General features: G+C 35.2%; 1 long non-coding RNA gene across 1 annotated transcript; it reads right to left on the reverse strand.

Moving 5' to 3' along the window:
* Positions 1-1,950: 1,950 nt before the first annotated feature.
* LOC145665697 (uncharacterized) lies at positions 1,951-7,404 on the reverse strand. Its single transcript, XR_014127602.1, has 3 exons — positions 7,077-7,404; positions 5,584-5,723; positions 1,951-2,168 (listed from the first exon to the last, which is right to left on the reverse strand). It is a non-coding gene; the product is annotated as an uncharacterized LOC145665697 (long non-coding RNA).
* Positions 7,405-7,694: the final 290 nt, after the last annotated feature.

Below are 7,694 nucleotides of genomic sequence, written 5' to 3' on the forward strand. Positions count from 1 at the left end.
CTGCAAATTCACACATAATTACAAAGGGCGGGGAGATTTGCTGTGGGGAAAATAACCTCTGGTTTTTAGTAAAACACTAGGTATTTGCCCCCGAGGTATTTTTGCGAAAACCTAGGGTTTTTTAGTGAAGAGATTTGCTTATTATCAACCGTGGGGTAAAATACCCAGGGTTTTTCTTGAAATCCACCGACTTGCTGTGCATGTGACTGAAAAGTATTATTTTCCCTGTCTGTCTAATCGAATAGAACCCAGCGAACGTTTCTTGCTTTCCTGTGAGCATGGTTATATCTTTCTTCTGCAGCGTTTTTAGGATTTGGAATATTCGTTAACATGTAGCTTGTACTAGCACAATCACCGTCAGCTATTAATAATCCAGGAAGGTTTCTTTCTTCGGCTATGACTAGGGAACAATTCCTCCAAACTGTTAAATCATGGGTGGAGCCAGGCCAACGTGCAACGATATTTCATATTTTCATATTAGAATTACAAAGTAGCTGTGTATTCCCGATACTATGTACCCCTTTCCTGTTTCTGTACAACTCTGCAGTTGGACCAGAGGGTGACAGAACTGGAATATGGGTGCAATCAATTGCTCCAATTACACCAGGGAATTGTGAGTCCTCATAGAACTTCAGTTTCACTACAGGCACTTCTGTTCCTGCAGGCATTTTTATGAACTGGGGCCTTCTTCTAGCTATAATTCAAGTTACACTGTAAAATATTTTTCCTGCAGTTGTGCGATGCACATTTACCAAATCACCACCAACTCGTTGAAAAGTGCCTGTGCGGAGAATGCGTAATGTAATCAATACCTGTAAAAACACTGCTACCAGTAGGATAAATTTCCCTCAGTAAAGTGCTAGGTATTTAAACCTTGGGTTTTTTCACTGTAGACCAAATATCTCCATTTTTAAAAACCCAGAGATATTTAACTGTCCAGACGAAAAACCACTGGTGTTTTGCTGGTGTTTTTTGCCAAAACCAAGGGGGCAAAAACCTCGGGTTTTCTTGACACACACAAGCCAAATCTCTCCAACTTTAAAAACCTAAATCAGAAAACCCAGGGTATTTGAAAACCACTAAGCAAATCTCCCCGCCCTAAGACGAACCACCATATTTTTACCAAAGGATTACACAAATACATCTATAGCACATACAGGACATATTTTCAAAACTACATTAAAAATCAAATCAAATAGAAACCTCACTTACTCTTTCTCATTAGAAGGGTCCACTGGATCAATAGCGTTATTTCAGGTTTTGGCAGGAGGAACAAAACTGTTCACTGACATAAGTTTCACGTTTTTTCATTACAATATTAGTACACAATTTATTAAAAAGCGTCTATTTCTCAAACTAAGTGCTAAGTAGGATGCAATTGCCCCTACTCTTCCCACATGATGCCTCTGCAGTGAATCTTCAAACATTGAAGGCTAAAGCGGTAGTCAAGGAAATGGGTAAATTTATCGTTTAATGGAATCTCGTGATTCTGTTCAGTGAAGAAAAACTCTACATGATATGTCGCAAAAGCAAGACGACTCCATATTTACGGTTACAAAAGTGCGGCAAAATACCTAGTCTTGCATTCAGGAATATACAGTAGTTTGTATACAAAAACGTGCATGTATTCACGACACTTTTCCTTTGTAACAGTAATACAACCAGAGTTAAGTCTACATGTACAGAAAGCAGAAGAAGGTTTTCAGAGAGAGAGAAGCAGGGAATCATTTGGGAAGGGCAAGGAGGATAATTACCCCCCTGGGTTTGAGAATCACATGCTCTTCAATAAATTGTATACTAAAATACTAATTCAAAAGGTAAAACTCTTATGTTGATGGACTAACTTACTCCTACCTGGCAAAGTCTGAAATGACGCTACTGAAAAAAAAATACTTAAAGATTTAAACATAAATTAACAGGATTTAGTAAAAACCAAATGAAAACAATATATTCTTAAATATCTCATCATATTTAATTCTCTAATGATAGTACATGAAATAAAAAAGAAATGATCAGTCTAGTCAATATTCCGTTTATAAACTGACAATGAGTTATTTCATGGAAGTCAAAAATTTGCTACGGATAATCCTTAGAAGTATCATGTTGCCGTATCTTCCCTCGCTTTCCACGGAATGGATTCAATTTCTGGATTAATTCCAACAAAACACCTGAAATCAGAAACAAATATATTTCGAAGCTAGAGAAAAATAGGCAAAACCTATTTTTATTTCTTTCAAGTTGTAAATTGACTTATGTAACTCTGAGCGCAATATCATGCTTAATGGTGTTTCTCTTATGTCTCTCATACCATTACATTTTCCTTTCCTGTACGATTTTTTTAAAAGACAAACTCTTCTCTGTTTCATAAACAATACTATGAATTATTCATATACATTTGCATTAACTATTCTATAAATTTACTTAAGTTTTGATTAACACTAACCATTCTCATTTTGCACTATTTCACATTCGTGAAGCTGGCATAAGAACTGTGGATTAAGATATATAGAAGTCTCGAAAACAGGTTTGTATTTGTGGAAAACGATTAACAATTTCGCACCATAAAAGGTAACAAGAAATAGTGTATTACAGATTTCAAATAATAGTGGTATCAAACAATGTGTCTGGGATACATAGATATGGACAATATTCATAATCGTACTAAATGGGTGAGAGAACCGAATGAGTAAAACTGTGCATTTTACGAACGTCAACGTGGTGAGATGGTTGCATGCCACATCTAATGTGTAACTGGTTCAGGATACTTAAGCTCTTAAAAAAAAAAAAAAAAAAAAAAAAAAAACCAGAGACTTACTTAGGTTGTTGCAGTGAAGAGGAAAAGTGGTGCGACGTTCCTGAACACAAAAGCAGCGAGGACGACCTCGCATTTTGGCCTCCAGAACTGTAGAGCGTTTAAGTGGATTGTTCTGTGGAATTGCAATCATCTATCGCCACGCTCACAGTGTATCAGGTTCTATTCACCGTAAGTGTTCGGCACATGTGAAAACTTAGGTCTTATGGCCAAGTAGCTACCCATAAGTAATTTTACTCCGACAAATGTTGTGAAGCCACTTTACTTGGTGTATGGAGCGACGTCACTGGATCACGCAACAAGAGAGAATCGTTATTAACTTGAACTAATCTTGTATACGTCAGTCATATAAGTAACTTGAAATTTTCGATAGGAACTCCCGTCTTCATTAAAACACCAACCACTTAACAAAATTATAAATATGCTGTGTGAAAATAAACCTGTTTTGTGCCATACAATCTTCAAATTTTAAAGTTTGTGCGCCAGATGACAGTTGATTATTTTAACTCGTTTGTTGTTCAAGTGGTCTTTTATACAAGAATGAACAACCTAGTTTGAATCTTGACAAACTATTCATAAACATTCCTCTTAATGAACAAATTTGTTCTGTGTAGCACTTCAATATCATTGACCTGTGTTTGAACGCATGAAAATGTTGTGACAAGTCTGAAAGTACCTTAACATCCACTTTATCGAATCTGGAATACTCTTTGACCTTAGTGGCTATAGGCTTTTTTTGTCATATCTATGAAGAACTCTGTTAATACATGTACATTATGAATAATTGTTTTCTGGAACTTCAACTATGAAGTGTATGGGTTGAATGGTACAATACAGGTTTATTTTCACATCACTTTAGTTCAATTTCGATGCAATAACTTACTAAACTGAACCTGCAACAACTTAATAAAATTTCAACCTACTGGTTAAAAAAATGTAATTGGTTAGTTTGTAGTCTTCATTTCTTTAGGGTGTCGCGGTGGCTCAGTGGTAGAGCGTTCACATCTAGTGTATGGGGTCCTTAGATCGATTCCAGCTCGCGGAAAGTGAGATTTGTGTTAGACAAACACCGTATGGGTGGGTTTTCTCGGGATTCTCCCGTTTTCTTCCACTTTCCTCATTCCACAATTTCTTTCATTTCTCCTCATTACCGTCTTCTTTAGTCTAGCCGGCATAACCACAGGATGTAAAACTCAAAGATTTCATTTCATTTACTTTTATTTATTTGTTGACTTCTTTGTTCAAATATCAACAAACGACTTCGTTTTAAAAAACGTTTTATTTCATAGAATTATAGGCATAAGTATGGAGAAATTATTGCATACGTATTTTGCAGAAGGCACGCGTGCTGATTATTCGGCTAACCGGAAGCCCTGCCATATTTATTTATTTTAATCTTAAAAAATTGAAGTGAGATCTACTAATGTTAAGACATTTTTCTTATAAAAGCGAATCATCTCACTACTGAATCAGGGTCAATTATATAAACGCACTAAGCAACGCTATACTGTAGATTCAAAATAGATGATAGTTAAAATTAACGGACTTTGATGTTTGCCTCATCTAATATTTCGGCACATATTAACTCTATCTTCAGCGAAAAGTTGTTTATAATGAAACCCTTGAATAAGTGCAAAAAAAGTAAATCATTAATATATGGTATGGATGTGTGGTGTTTGGTGAGCAAAATAATTATATATATAAAAAAAAAGAATGTAAGAAAATATCGCTACAGCATTAGGAATGATTTCAACTTACAGCGTACAGACAGTAATGAAGACAAGCGGATCATAATGTAGCAATTAGTAAACAGAGGTTTTATGTCGACGCAGAGCAAATGGTAACAACTGCCAAGTAGCCACACCATACCATCGTTTCATAATAAGTAAAGAAAAAAAAGTTATCAAAGATGTAGTTCAGTTCAGTATGAGCTGTAAATATTTTAAATAATGTATTCATTTTTATGGATAAATTGCCAATCTTTCCATATTATTTGAAATTTTCAGTCTTTCATGATTTTAAAAATTATTCCTTTATAAATACCTAAAGACAATCATATTTTTAAAAAATCTCGCATTTCATAGAAAAGTATACTCAACTCATAGAAAATTATTTGTTAAAGTTCAAGAGTTGTATTCAAAATGCACACTACCATGCAATCATTTAAGCTTAGATTAAGAATAAGGATTGAAGAGTAATATTTATTGATAAGTTGTGCCATGCAAAATATATGAGAAAATGAAATGAAATCTTTGAGTTTTACGTCCCACGGTTATGCCGATTAGGCTAAAGGAGACGGTGATAATGAGAGATGAGTGAAATGGTGGGATGAAGAAAGTGGGAGGAAACGGGAGAACCCCGAGAAAATCCACGAGCACGGTGTTTGTCCACCACAAAGTTCACTTGGCGGGGGCTGGGATCGAACCCGGGACCCCAAGCACCAGAGGTGAACGCTCTACCACTGAGCCACCGCGCCCCCGCAAAATATATGAGATAACTATACATCGGAACATTGAAAATAAGCATGAAACACTTTACGTTAAAGAGAGTTTAACTGTTGCTAAATAACAACGATAATTATAAAAAGCAATAATTATTGTATAAAGCAAATGAAGTTGGTGTGTTTTAGCCAGCAACTCAATATGCTGATTAATTATAAATTTTGAATGTTCAGCAAAGCAGTGTATTAAATTGAAAACTTCTTATCAAAAAAAGTATGTTTACAGGGCTACTGTAAAATTTGTAAACTTAATTTCCCTAGCCTTACTCACCTTTTTTTCCTTGCAATCAACTGTTGGAGAAAGGCACGAAAGCGAAGTCATATTCCGATCTCCACTATTTTCATTAACTAGTTAAAATGTATAACGAAGCATCCACAGAGAATTTCGAGTTAAGTGCGTGAGAGTAGGACCTGAAATATGAAAAATACGTAAATTTTCAAGGAAAGACACAGTATTTTTTTTAATTCACGCTAGATAGTTTAATGCAATATTTTCAGACGTGAAAATCTGCGTGCTGCTGGTACTATTTTCAGTGGATGCATACTGACATGAGACATTAGGGTATAATGAGGAAATTAGTTCGGCGTATTCAAAGATGGCAACTCGATTTTGAGTGTTATAAGAATGTGTGTTGTGAAGAAAAGAGTTATTATATGTTGTGGACCGGTACGTATTATTGAAATTGAGCAGAAAATATGACCAATGTAGAAAAACATTGAAAATAAAGAAATGTAGAAACAGTCATACGTATATTCAAATGTCTTAATGATATGAGAAAAGTGAGTACATGAAAGTTTGAGAGGAATTCAAGTCCTCTACCACAAACCAGTTAGTTGTTTATAATTTCCTAAATGCAGTGTCGGCATTGTGCAAATCGCAAAGGTAAGTAATCGCGTGTTAAGATAATAACCAAATTTGGTTATAGTTAAGGAGCCGTACTTCCCATTTAGGGAAGGACGAGAAACGCCATACTTTCAGGAATTATTCACTGACTATCTAGGATGTTAAAAAGTAGGTAATAGACTGAGTTCTTGCCCTTGTACTTAGGGTGTTTAGGTAGTGCAACAGTAAGATGTATCCTCGTGCACGGGAGATGAGAAGTAGCTGTTCTTAACTATTATCCCAAATTTATCTAAGTGTTTTCAACGACATCCTTGTTTACGCGAATACCTACCATCGCTGACACGCCTGCTACCTACGCACGCACACTTGTTACCACTCGGGCTGCCCTGTCCTGACTCTATTACATGGCATTTGTCCGTTTAGTGGCCACCCAGCACAGGTTACTGCAGTTTTATAGCATATATCCGGACGCAGCATTTACACACAAACGGTGAGGTCCTCTTAAAGTGAATGCGCACCAAGAAACAATTTCTAAGATAGTGACAGTGAATTTCTTGATAAATAATAAAATTTTAACGTTTATAGGCCTGAAAATACTGGATCTACTCTACGGCACAAAGGCCCAATTTTTTCCTTGCACGTAAATTGACGGCACGCATTACTACTTGCACTAGAACAGTTCCGAACGTACTTTTCCTTATGTGATGTTGCATAATATGCGACTTGAACGTCAGTGTGTTATTTGTACACTGAACATGCGATCAAACTTTGGATGCAAAAAACCGAGGTGCTTCACCGGTTAAAACTTTACACAGAAGACGATCATGAAATACTAAAAGAAATTTGAACTCCAATCCGTAAAATATGAGCAATAAGAACCTTATAAATATACTTAAAATAATAGTAATAAATGTACTCACCTATAATGTAAATGAAGAAAATGTATGATCAACAGTTTCTAATGTTGGAATACACACAACACAAACAATCTCATTACTGGCGAGATTTTTTTTTTGTCTTAAATGCTTCAGTTGCGGAAACAACTTTCATTTGTCATAAAAGTATCTTACGACAGTGTCTGCAACCACTAAATATAAGGCTAAAAGTATTTAATAATTCTTCAAATTATTTTGCAATTAAACCAGAAGAAATAATGAAAAACATCTTTGAAAGTTATTTTCTTTCGTATAACTTAATACTCATTCTATTATTCGAAATATGATAACAACTTCAAACAACTCGAAAGAACTTTGGTCAAATGCTGGATACACTGTTCAAAATTTACGGAAATTTCACCTGAAATGTCAATTCTGGTAAAAGACCTGTAAACTTAACGGTGAATTTTCTGCGAAACCACCTGAATTTTTAAGAGTGTAGTAGATGATTAAATAACAACTGTAGTTGAAATTTTGTCAGTAGATGATTAAATAACGACTGCAGTTGAAATGTTGTCAGTAGATGATTAAATAACAACTGCAGTTGAAATTTTGTTAGTAGATGATTAAATAACAACTGCAGTTGAAATTTTGTCAGTAGAT

The sequence above is a fragment of the Thermobia domestica genome, chromosome 12 (genome assembly GCF_964235325.1).
Source record: "Thermobia domestica chromosome 12, izTheDome1.hap1.1, whole genome shotgun sequence".
NCBI lineage: Eukaryota > Metazoa > Arthropoda > Insecta > Zygentoma > Lepismatidae > Thermobia > Thermobia domestica.